Source organism: Dendrobates tinctorius, unplaced genomic scaffold (assembly GCF_039654945.1).
Source record: "Dendrobates tinctorius isolate UK_male_01 unplaced genomic scaffold, ASM3965494v1 ptg000151l, whole genome shotgun sequence".
In the NCBI taxonomy this organism is placed as follows: domain Eukaryota; kingdom Metazoa; phylum Chordata; class Amphibia; order Anura; family Dendrobatidae; genus Dendrobates; species Dendrobates tinctorius.
Window position 1 is genome coordinate 10,635,001 of NW_027361818.1, and position 13,050 is coordinate 10,648,050.

A 13,050-nucleotide genomic window follows, 5' to 3' on the forward strand; every position below is an offset into this window, starting at 1 on the left:
TTTACAAAAAAAAACACGCTGTTCTTTTCTGTGAGAAATACTGCTGGCTGAATTAAACAGGCAATTACTCCCACTATAAAAACAGCAGCACTAACACTGTCCCTATCCAATTAACCATAAAGGGGGAGTAGGGCAGGGAAGCCCATCTGATGCTGCTGGCTGAAACCAACGGTGAAAACAGTCAACAGGGCAAAGTGTAAAAAACATTTCCTAACATTTGCAACCAGTGCCCTGTCTTTGTGCGCTACTACAAAAAGTTGCCATTGCTACAAAGATCTCCCACAGTGGTACATAGGTGCTTCTACCCTATATACTGCACACAAAGTCCATTCCCTGCTCCTATCTGGAATATACAGTGGCCACATATCCTGCACGCCACTAGTGAACTCTTTCTGTACTAGCAATTACTACCAACATTGGAGGGGATATAGGGAAGACACTGTACTGGGACCCTGGGTACCTGCATTTAATCAAGCAAAAAATCATCACCTCCTGCACTTTCCACACCCGGCCGGCCCAGAAGGGAAGTCCAGAGAATAACAGGACAATAACTCAGCATTCTGTCACACCTGAACTCTCATTGGATTGAGCCGGCATTAACATATTTTTCTCTCCCTGTTTTCTCCAAACCTTGTGGGGATATCTACCTCCCCTTGAAGGTATGCTGAGGTTGAAAAATTCAAATAAAAATATTGGAAAAGGAAAAAGGGACTCTGCTGTCACCTGCTGTCCTTCTTATGCACAACATGAGGATTTAATTTCTGCTCCAAATAACCTCTAGACACTACTAAATAAAAGGTGTGCACTTTCCCACGAGAGGACAGTAACATATAGATAATGACCTATTTTGGATTCTAGGTTCAGCTGTTCATAAAACCATGAAAAATATCTAAATTACCTGATTTTGCCACCCTTCCCTGATTGAGTTACATCTAGCCCGGATCTAAAAATGGGTAAATCTGCTAAATTACAAGCCGAAGAGGTAGATAAAACCACAAAAACCGCCAGGAAGGGTCAAGAAAGGGAGAAACCCAGAAAACAACTCTCTCTCTTGATGCTTACTCCAATAAATCAAGCAATGCATCACAAGTACATAAACAGAGCTCTTCCTCTCTCGCGCAGTGGTCTGACAGTGACGAGGATGAGGACTCTACATGTGAAGAAACAAACCTTAAAGACTATATTAAGACCCTTCCTACCACAGAATGCATAAGAAATCTCTTTAAAGACTTTACCCAAACCATTAAAGAAGAAATAGCAGACCTTAAAAAGGATGTCAAGCATGTACATACAAGATTACAGACCTCAGAGGATACCTGTGAACATCTATCCACACACTCTGAACATGTTACGGAAATTCTAATTGATAATTATAATCAAAAGGAAAGCTTTCTTCAAAAAATTCACATAGACGACCTGGAGAACAGGTCAAGAAGGAACAGCCTAAGAATCAGAGGGCTCCCAGAAAAAATTCAGGATAAAGACAACCCTGTAATCCTCACCAACATATTTAATGATCTACTGGGCAAAGACGGTTCTAATAACATATGCAATGAAAGGGCTCATAGAGTCTACAGACACAAAAGCATAAGCCCGGACAAACCCAGAGACGTTCTCTGCTGTATGCAAAGCTTTAAAATCAAGGAGGAAATCTACCACAAATCCAGGCAAGCCACTAAAATCGAATATGAGGATAATGAGGTCCAAATTTTTCAGGACCTTTCAAAGTTCACTCTTGACCTCCGAAGATAACTTCAGCCTTTGACTAGGATTCTTAGAGACAGAAATATAGCTTACAGGTGGATGTTTCCATTTGGACTCGCTATTTCGCTCGAAAGTAAAACTTTAATTGTAAAAACACCTGAAGTGCACCTTTAATTGGAAACTAAATAATAATTTAATATACAATGCTGAATCTCAGAAGCTCGTAAGGAGGAATATTAAACTATTTTTCCTGGAAAACAGTAGTGACGATATTTCCGATTGTAATGTCTGGGAGGCACACAAAGCAGTGCTCAGAGGTTTTTTAATAGAACTGGGTTCTAGGAAAAAAAAAGAAAAAGAGAAACTTACAGCTTCCTTATTATCTCAAATCAAGGACCTAGAGGAGAAACCTAAAATAACCCAAGAGGCCTTGCTAGAAAAAGACCTTTTTAGAATTAGAGCAGAACTCAGAGAATTGCTGACACAAGAATCTGAAAAATACTTGTGTCATGATCTCAGTGCGGGTTTGACTTGCACATGTGGGGTTAATGTCTGAAACCAGTGCTGATGACTGGCACATCTGAGGTTAAAGGTTATGATCCCAGTGCAGGCTTACATGCACACCTGGGGCTCATTTTTGTGGCCTCTCCCTGGTTCTGGGAGAGGCTTCTTATGGCCTCAGGAAGATCCCATCCCCATCAGTTATACTTTCGCCCTTGGCAAAGTGTGTTGACCCCTGAGTGTGTTTGTGCTGTGTTCTTATTTGCCTGATAACTTGGTGTATAACTCAGCCTGTTCTCTGGATACTGCTTGTTAGATTCTGCTTGGTACCTTCTATGTCTGTTTGGCTTTGACCACCGCCTGTTCCTGACTATCCGTTCTGCCTCATCCCTGGTACTTTATTGTTATCTCTGTGTATGACCCGGTTTGTCTGACTTTGAGTATTCCTGTATAGTATTTTGCCTATCTCTGGCAGCAGGACGCTAAGCCCCACCCCCTTGCAGTCACATGACCATAGGTCCTTCACTGCTCACTGACTTCAGCTTCTCCAGGTCCTGTTGGCCTGAACTATCCAGCTGTGTCTGACCCCGGGCCCTTCTGCAGTGTGGGTGAGTCCTTGCTCAGTGGTGACTGCACGCTGACCCTAACAGGACCGTGACAACTTGCAGTACTCTAGATTTAAAATATACACTCAGGCAAATAAATGCGGTAAAAATCTGGCGAACTTGGTTAAAAAAAAATAATTCAATATATATTCAAGAGATTAAGGACTCACGAGACCAATTGTACCAAAAAAGGAAGATATAGCGAAAATTTTCAGTTTATTCTACTCAACCCTTTACAATCTAAAAACGAAGGAGGATTCTACATCCCCAAAAAAGAAATCTGAGCTCATCAATAACTACCTACAAACAATAGACTTACCTAAGCTAACACCCCAACGAATACAAATTTTGGATAACCCGATTACAATGGACTAACTAGAATCTGTCATTAAATCAAGCCCTAAAGGAAAAAGCCCAGGCCCAGATGGATACTCTATGGAGTACTACAAAATTTTCAAAGGACTCTCCCCATACCTATTGAAATATTTCAACAATATATCCAGAGCAAATCCATTCAAAACAGATGCACTTTCTGCTCACATTGCTCTTATCCCAAAAAGAGGGTAAGGACCCAACCCTTTGTGGCAGCTATAGGCCAATTTCGTTGATTAATAACAACATTAAATTGTATGCAAGGATCTTGGCCGGAAGGGTACAGAACCTCTTGTCGGATTTGATCAATCTCCAGGTGGGTTTTGTGGGGGGGTAGGGAGGCCAAAGATAATGTTATTAAAACCCTGAATATAATGTATTTTACAAAATGTAAAAATATTCAAACTGCTCTTCTGTCAACTGATGCCGAAAAGGCCTTTGATCGAATTGATTGGGAGTTCATGGAAAAAACATTGATGAAATTTGGCTTCCCTGAATCTTTCATTGGGAAAATTCTGGCTCTATACTCCTACCCAACGGCTCGATTGAAAATCAATAATGACTTGTTTCCTAGTTTTGGGAGGGAACGGGATGAGACAGGGGTGCCCTCTCTCCCCGCATCTGTTTGTTCGGGTCATGGAAACCTTTCTACAAACAATTAGACAAAATCCCAAAATCCAGGGTGTAAGATGCGGCAAGAAGGAACATGACTGCCCACAGACTATAAAGGTCCAGGCAGTGGCGTAGCAACTGTTTGTGGTGCCCGGGGCGGTCGAAAAATTTGCCGCCCCTTTGGTCGTTGATAATCCGGAAGCATCCGAAGAGCCCACACTACACTCAAAGTTCTAATTTTTAGTCTGCTACTAACTCTGCTGTTATTATTTCTAGATTTTCATCTTCTTGCAGTTCTCTCTCTCTCTCTCTATATATATATATATATATATATATATATATGTATGTATTAGCTTGATGATGCTGGATGAAGACCTAATGGCTTTTTTAATAATAATTTTTAATAATGTGACAGACCTTACATATTGGATTATATAGAGCACTGTTTTTTATTACATACCGTCCTGTCTTGTTAGCTGTATAATGCAATGATGGCTGATGGAGCATGGGAAAGCTTCCTTTCTAATGGAGGAGCTGATGGACTGGTAGTTTGGTCACCGGCTCCTCGATCAGCAGTCATTTTATATCTAAAAAGAGAGGGGACTATGTAATAAAAGAGGGCACTGTAAATAACAAAATTAACAAGAATACACCATGTAAGAGACAGCACTATACATAACAGCAGAGGAAGCTATATAATAAGGGACGGCATCATATATAACTAGAGAGGATGGTACGTAATAAGGGATTACATTGTCCTCATTGTCCTCCTCCCCTCGCATCCCATTATTGTCCTCTCCCCCACCCCATCATTGCCCTCTTCACCACCTCCATCACTTTCTTCTCTCCACCACTATCTTTGCTTTCTCCCCATCACTCCCATCATTGCCCATTCCACCACCTCCATCATTTCCTCCTCCTCCACCACCCCTATTTATTGCCCTTTCCACCACCACCGTCATTGCATTCTCCCCCACCACCCCATCATCATTTATTTTCCCCCCACCACCCCATCATTGCCCTCTCCATCACCCCCATCATTGCCTTCTCCCCATCACCCCCACCCCTGCCTTCTCCCCATCATTGCCTTCTCCTTCACCCTATCACTGCCTTCTCCCCATCACTCCCATCATTGCCTGCTCCATCACCCCATCATTGTCTTCTCCCCATCACTCCCATCATTGCCTGCCCCATCACCCCATCATTGTCTTCTCCCCATCACTCCCATCTTTGCATTCTCCATCACTCCATCACTCCCATCATTGCCTGCTCCATCACCCCGTCGCTCCCATCATTGTCTGCTCCATCACCCCCATCATTGCCTGCTCCATCACTCCCATCATTGCCTTCTCCCCATCACCCCCACCCCTGCCTTCTCCCCATCATTGCCTTCTCCTTCACCCTATCACTGCCTTCTCCCCATCACTCCCATCATTGCCTGCCCCATCACCCCATCATTGTCTTCTCCCCATCACTCCCATCTTTGCCTGCCCCATCACCCCATCATTGTCTTCTCCCCATCACTCCCATCTTTGCATTCTCCATCACTCCATCACTCCCATCATTGCCTGCTCCATCACCCCGTCGCTCCCATCATTGTCTGCTCCATCACCCCCATCATTGCCTGCTCCATCACTCCCATCATTGCCTTCTCCTTCACCCCATCACTGCCTTCTCCCCATCACTCCCATCATTGCCTGCTCCATCACCCCATCATTGTCTTCTCCCCATCACTCCCATCATTGCCTGCTCCATCACCCCATCATTGTCTTCTCCCCATCACTCCCATCATTGCCTGCTCCATCACCCCATCATTGTCTTCTCCCCATCACTTCCATCATTGCCTGCTCCATCACCCCATCATTGTCTGCTCCATCACCCCCATCATTGCCTGCTCCATCACTCCCATCATTGCCTTCTCCTTCACCCCATCACTGCCTTCTCCCCATCACTCCCATCATTGCCTGCTCCATCACCCCATCATTGTCTTCTCCCCATCACTCCCATCATTGCCTGCTCCATCACCCCATCATTGTCTTCTCCCCATCACTCCCATCATTGCCTGCTCCATCACCCCATCATTGTCTTCTCCCCATCACTTCCATCATTGCCTGCTCCATCACCCCATCATTGTCTGCTCCATCACCCCCATCATTGCCTGCTCCATCACTGCATCACTCCCATCATTGTCTGCTCCATCACCCCCATCATTGCCTGCTCCATCACCCCATCATTGTCTTCTCCCATCACTCCCATCATTGCCTGCTCCATCACCCCATCATTGTCTGCTCCATCACCCCCATCATTGCCTGCTCCATCACTGCATCACTCCCATCATTGTCTGCTCCATCACCCCCATCATTGCCTGCTCCATCACCCCCATCATTGCCTTCTCCTTCACCCCATCACTGCCTTCTCCCCATCACTCCCATCATTGCTTGCTCCATCACCCCATCATTGTCTTCTCCCCATCATTGCCTTCTCTGCATCACCCCCATCATGGCCTTCTCCCATTACCCCCTCATGGCCTTCTCCCATCACCCCAGGCATTATGGCCTTCTCTCCCCATCACAGTCTTCTCATGTCCCCATCTCCTCCAGGGCCAGGCTAACCTACACACAAAGACACACACACAGACATACACACAGACAGACATACACACAAACACACACACAGACATACATACACACAGACACCACCTCTCTCCTCTCACCTGTCCGCAACATCGCCCGCGCTTCCTCGCTCACACAGCAACCATTCAGCGGCGCTTCTCTGTGTCAAACAGGAAGCGCAGCGTCCGGGCAGGAAGCAGGACGGACCCTTGCAGCTCCGCTCCTGCTATTCCCTCTTGCAGGCAACGGAGCTGCTGTGATTGCTCCCTGCCCGCCGCTGCACTCCACTGTGCCTCACTGCCTCTGCGCTTCTCCCACAGAGAGAAATTGCTACTGCTGCCCCGCCGCCCCCACACATGTGCCGCCTGGGGCGGACCACCCCCCCCACGCTACGCCACTGGGTCCAGGCATTCCATACTTCCACACTCTACTTTGCAGTGACGTTCCAAAATGTCAGTGCAAAGTAAATAGCTTGCAATACATCTTACAGCTGTGAGGCTGGGGAGCCCCCTGTCTGGATCCCCCCACAAACATAAACATGTATGCACAAGCTAAACCAATGCTTGTGTACACAGATTAGCAAGCACTGTCAGTGCTTTTTCCTCCAGACACTATAATCTTGTGATTATTGGATATAGGGAGAGAACTGACCCCAAATGTATCTTATTGTCCTCCATTCATTCACATGAAATGTGATAATGGTGCATTTCTCTATTAAAAATTCAATAAAAAAAACTACATTATATTGATACAGGTCCAGATGATTTTGTTAATTGCGTATGTAAAAAAAAAATGCACTGATAAGAATAGTTTTGTGCTTAACCCCTTCACTACCAAGGGTGGTTTGTACGTTAACTCCCGGGCCAATTTTTACAATTCTGACCTCTGTCCCTTTATGAGATAATAACTCTGGAACACTTCCATGGATCCCGGTGATTCTGACATTGTTTTCTCATGACATATTGTACTTCATGTTAGTGGTAAAATTTAATTCAAATAACTTGCGTTTATTTGTGAAAAAACAGAAATTTGGCGAAAATTTCGCAATTTTCCAACTTTGAATTTTTATGCTCTTAAATCACAGAGATACGGCACACAAAAAACTTAATAACTAACATTTCCCACATGTTTACTTTACATCAGCACAATTTTGGAACCAAAATTTTTTTTTGTTAGGAAGTTATAAGGGTTAAAATTTGACCAGCAATGTCTCATTTTTGCAACACCATTTTATTTTTACGGACCACATCACATTTGAAGCCACTTTGAGGGGTTTATATGATAGAAAATACCCAAAAGTGACACCATTCTAAAAACTGCACCTCTTAAGGTGCTCAAAACCACATTCAAGAAGTTTATTAACCCTTCACGTGCTTCACAGGAATTTTTTGAATATTTAAAAAAAAATGAACATTTAACTTTTTTTCACAAAAAAATACTTCAAGTTCAATTTTTTTTATTTTACCAAGGGTAACAGGAAAAATTGGGCTGGAAAAGTTATTGTGCAATTTGTCCTGAGTACGCTGATACCTGATATGTGGAGGGGGGAACCACTGTTTCGGCGCATGGCAGAGCTCAGAAGGGAAGGAGCCGTTTGACTTTTTCAATGCAAAATTGGCTGGAATTCAGATCGGACGCCATGTCACGTTTGGAGAGCCCTTGATGTACCTAAACAGTGGAAACCCCCCACAAGTGACCCCATTTTGGAAACTAGACCCCCCAAGGAACTTATCTAGATGTGTGGTGAGAACTTTGAACCCCCAAGGGCTTCACAGAAGTTTATAATGTACAGCCGTACAATTACAAAATCATATTTTTTCCAAAAAAATTATCTTTTCACCCTCAATTCTTATTTTTCCAAGGGTAACAGGACCCTAAAAGTTATTGTGCAATTTGTCCTGAGTACGCTGATACCCATTATGTGGGTGTAAACGACTATTTGGGCGCATGGCAGAGCTCGGAAGGGAAGCAGCGCCATTTGACGTTTATGGCTGGAATTGAGATCGGACACCATGTTGCGTTTGGAAAGCCCCTGATGTACCAAAACAGCGGAAACCCCCCACAAATGACACCATTTTGGAAACTAGATCCCCCAAGGAACTTATTTAGATGTGTGGTGAGCACTTTGAACCCCCCAGTACTTCACAGAAGTTTATAATGCCCGGGCGTGAAAATAAAAAAATCATATTTTTTCCACAAACATGATCATTTAGGCCCCAATTTTTTATTTTCCCAAGGGTAACAGGAGAAATTGGACCCCAAAAGTTGTTGTCCAATTTGTCCTGAGTACGCTGATACCCCATATGTGGGAGAAAACTACTGTATGGGCACACGTCGGGGCTCGGAAGGGAAGTAGTGACGTTTTGGAATGCAGACTTTGATGGAATGGTCTGCGGGTGTCATGTTGCCTTTGGAGAGCCTCTGATGTACCTAAACAGTGGAAACCCCCCACAAATGGCACAATTTTGGAAACTAGACCCCTAACGAACTTACCTAGATGTGTGGTGAGCACTTTGAACCCCCAAGGGCTTCACAGAAGTTTATAATGTCCGGGCGTGAAAATAAAAAATCATATTTTTGCCACAAACATGATCATTTAGCCCCAATTTTTTTATTTTCCCAAGGGTAACAGGAGAAATTGGACCCCAAAAGTTGTTGTCCAATTTGTCCTGAGTACGCTGATACCCCATATGTGGGAGAATACTACTGTATGGGCACACGTCGGGGCTCGGAAGGGAAGTAGTGACGTTTTGGAATGCAGACTTTGATGGATTGGTCTGCGGGTGTCATGTGCGTTTGGAGAGCCCCTGATGTACCTAAACTATTCAAACTCCCCACAAGTGACCGCATTTTGGAAACTAGACCCCCCACGGAACTTATCTAGATGTGTGGTGAGCACTTTGAACCCCCAAGTGCTTCACAGAAGTTTATGACGCCCGGGCGTGAAAATAAAAAAATCATTTTTTTCCACAAAAATATTTTTGCCCCCAATTTTTTATTTTCCTAAGGGCAACAGGAGAAATTGGACCCCAAAAGTTGTTTTGCAATTTGTCTTGAGTAGGCTGATACCCCATATGTGGGGGTAAAACACTGTTTGGGCGCATGGCAGAGTCTGGAAGGGAAGGACCACCATTTGACTTTTCCAACGCAGAATTGGCTGGAATTGAGATCAGACGCCATGTTGCATTTGGAGAGCCCCTGATGTGCCCAAACAGTGGAAACCCCCAATTATAACTCCAACCCTAACCCCAACACACCCCTAACCCTAGCCCTAACCCTAATGGGAAAATGGAAATAAATACATTTTTTTAATTTTATTATTTTTCCCTAACTAAGGGGGTGATAACGGGGGGTTTGATTTACTATTTATGGCGGTTTTTATTTATGGCGGCTGTCACACGCTAAAAGACGCTTTTTATTGTAAAAATAGTTTTTGCATCACCACATATTGAGAGCTATAATTTTTCCGTATTTTGACCCACTGAGTCATGTGAGGTCTTATTTTTTGCGGGACGAGTTGACGTTTTTATTGGTACCATTTTCGGGCATGTGACATTTTTTGATCGCTTTTTATTCCGATTTTTGGGACGCAGAATGAACAAAAACCAGCGTTTCATGAATTTCTTTTGGGGGGTGCATTTACACCGTTCCGCGTGTGATAAAATTGATAAGGCGGTTTTATTCTTCGGGTCAGTATGGTTACAGCGATACCCCATTTATGTCTTTTTTTATGTTTTGGCGGTTTTATGCAATGAAAACAATTTTATATAAAAAATAATTATTTTTGCATCGCTTTATTCTGCGAGCTATAACTTTTTTATTTTTTTTGCTGATGACGCTGTATGGCGGCTCGTTTTTTGCGGGACAAGATGATGTTTTCAGCGGTACCATGGATATTTACATGGGTCTTTTTGATCGTGCGTTGTTGCACTTTTTGTTCGGCAGTATGATAATAAATCATTATTTTTTGCTTCGTTTTTTATTTTTATTTAAGGGGTTCGCTAAAGGGGTTAACTAATGGGACAGTTTTATAGGGCGGGTCATTACGGACGCAACGATACCAAATATGTACTTTTATTGTTTTTTTTTTATTTCCAAAATATGAATTTATTAGGGAATATTTTTTTTTTTTAATTTATTTAGCAATTTTTTAAAAATTATTTTTACACTTTTTTTAACTTTATTACATTGTCCCAGGTGGGACATCACTGTCCTGTGACAGATCGCTGATCTGTCACATCACAGATCACTGACAGATCAGCGATCTGTCACAGGCACTGCTGCAGACTTCCTCATGCCTGCGCTTTGCAGGCACTGAGGAAGTCAGCTCCCTGCAGGCCCCCGAAGATCCCCGTCGCCATATTGGATCCGGGGACCTGTAGGGAAAGAGACCCCCGCAGCAGCGCTGCACATTGCGCTGCGGTGGGGGGCTCAGGGAAGCATGGAGGGCGCCCCCTCCCTGCCGATGCTTCCCTTTAACCCCCGGTACACCGCGATCGTGTTTGATCGCGATGTGCAAGGAGTTAACGTGTCGGGGGCTATGATAATCAGCTGACACCGGGCGCTCACCACATGAGCGCCGTTGATCTCACTAGACGTACTATTCCGTCCTTGGGACTTAGGTCCCAGGTCACATGGACGGAATAGTACGTCCATTGTAGGAAAGGGGTTAAATCCCAATTTAGTTCCAGAAATGTCCAAATACAACTAAGGGAACACTTATATCACACTCTAAGTCTCTATGTATGAAAGATTCAAATTAAAATTTTATTACTGATATAAATTGTGAAATTGTTGTATCAATAGTCAATAGAAAACCACAATCGCCAACCAAATCACTCCAAAAATAAAAGGAATACATGTGAAATTTGAGTTTCAGCACAGCAATTTGTAATGTGATCTATTAATATGTATGCCCCCCCACATACCTGTATGCGCTTCACACAACGTCTGGGTATAGAATCATAGAATCGTAGAGTTGGAAGGGACCTCCAGGGTCATCTGGTCCAACCCCCTTCTCAATGCAGGAGTCACTAAATCATCCCAGACAGATGTCTGTCCAGCCTCTGTTTGAAGATTTCCATTGAAGGAGAACTCACCACCTCTCGCGGCAGCCTGTTCCACTCACTGATGACCCTCACTGTCAAAAGTTTTTTCTAATATCTAATCTGTATCTTCTCCCTCTCAGTTTCATTCCATTGCTCCTCATGTTTCCATGTGCAGATGAGAATAATGATGATCCCTCTACAATGTGACATCCTTTCAGATATTTGTAGACAGCTGTAATCTCCTGTTAGTCTTCTTTTGTGCAAGCTAAACATTCCCTGATCCTTTAACTGTTCCTCGTAAAACATACTTTTCAATCCTCTCACCATCCTGGTCGCTCTTCTCTAAACTTGCTCCAGTTTTTCAATGTCTTTATTAAACTGTGGTGTCCAGAACTGTACACAGTATTCCAGATGAGGTCTGACCAAGGAGGAGTAGAGAGCAATAATGACTTCACGTGATCTAGACTCTATTATTCTCTTAATACATCCTAGAACTGTGTTTGCCTTTTTTGCTGCTGCATCACACTGTTGACTCATGCAGTCTGTGATCTATTAGTACTGTATACCCAAGTCTTTTTCAAATGTGCCGTTGCTTAGTTCTTTTCCTCCTATTCTACAGATGTAATTTTTGCTTTTCTTGCCCAGATGTATGACTCATGTGCAGTTTGTGATCTATTAGTAAACACAATGTGGTCCTGATGAGACTGTAGATTTTTCACATGATTTTGTCACACACCTAGAGCAGGTCATCATTGAGCTCTTGGACCGTCTGTGTCTATGCGTGGTGACGTTGAATGCACTGATACATAATGTTCCAGAAGCTTTCCGTTGGATTCAGGGCTGGGGAACATGTTTTCATCAAGAAGAAGCTATTTACACACTCTGGCCACGTAAGACCGTACATTGTCCTGCACTAAAAGGAACCAGTGACCCACTGCACCACCATAAGTTCTGACAGTGGCTTTGAGGATTTCATCAGTCAGGGTACCGTTGACTATCACATGGAGGTTTGTGTGACCAGACAAACATATACTTCTTGATAGGCAGCACAACGTTCACCACTGCATCTCCTGACTTTTTCATGTCTGTCACATGTGGTCAGTGTGAACCTGGTCTGTGAAAAGAATGGGGCATCAGTGATGTGCATGCCAATTCTGGTGTTCTTTAGTGAATGCCACCTGAGCTACACATTATGGGGTTGTGAGTACAGGTAGCACTGCAGGATGCTCCCATTATGGAGTTTGTAAGACTGGCAGCGCTCTTCTTGGTACGCCTTGGACTAAAAAGCAAATACCAATCCTGCTGCTGAGTTTTACCACCCTGGCTGGCTCTGCTTGTCCCTAGCTATTTTCTTACATGGTAGATGGACTTTGAGGCAACGTTGGTACTTAGGCCCTCTATACAACTTTTGCTTCTTGAGTGATTCATTTTGCTATGATTAGTAAGTATCTGATCAGGATGCAAAGGTCATCTTATTGAAAAGGCGCCAAAAGACAATGAATTGTCATGTAATGTATGATATTGGCAGAATGACAAAACCAATGGCATTAAACTTATGATGGAAACTTTTTATTGTTTTCTTAGGAATTGTGTTCA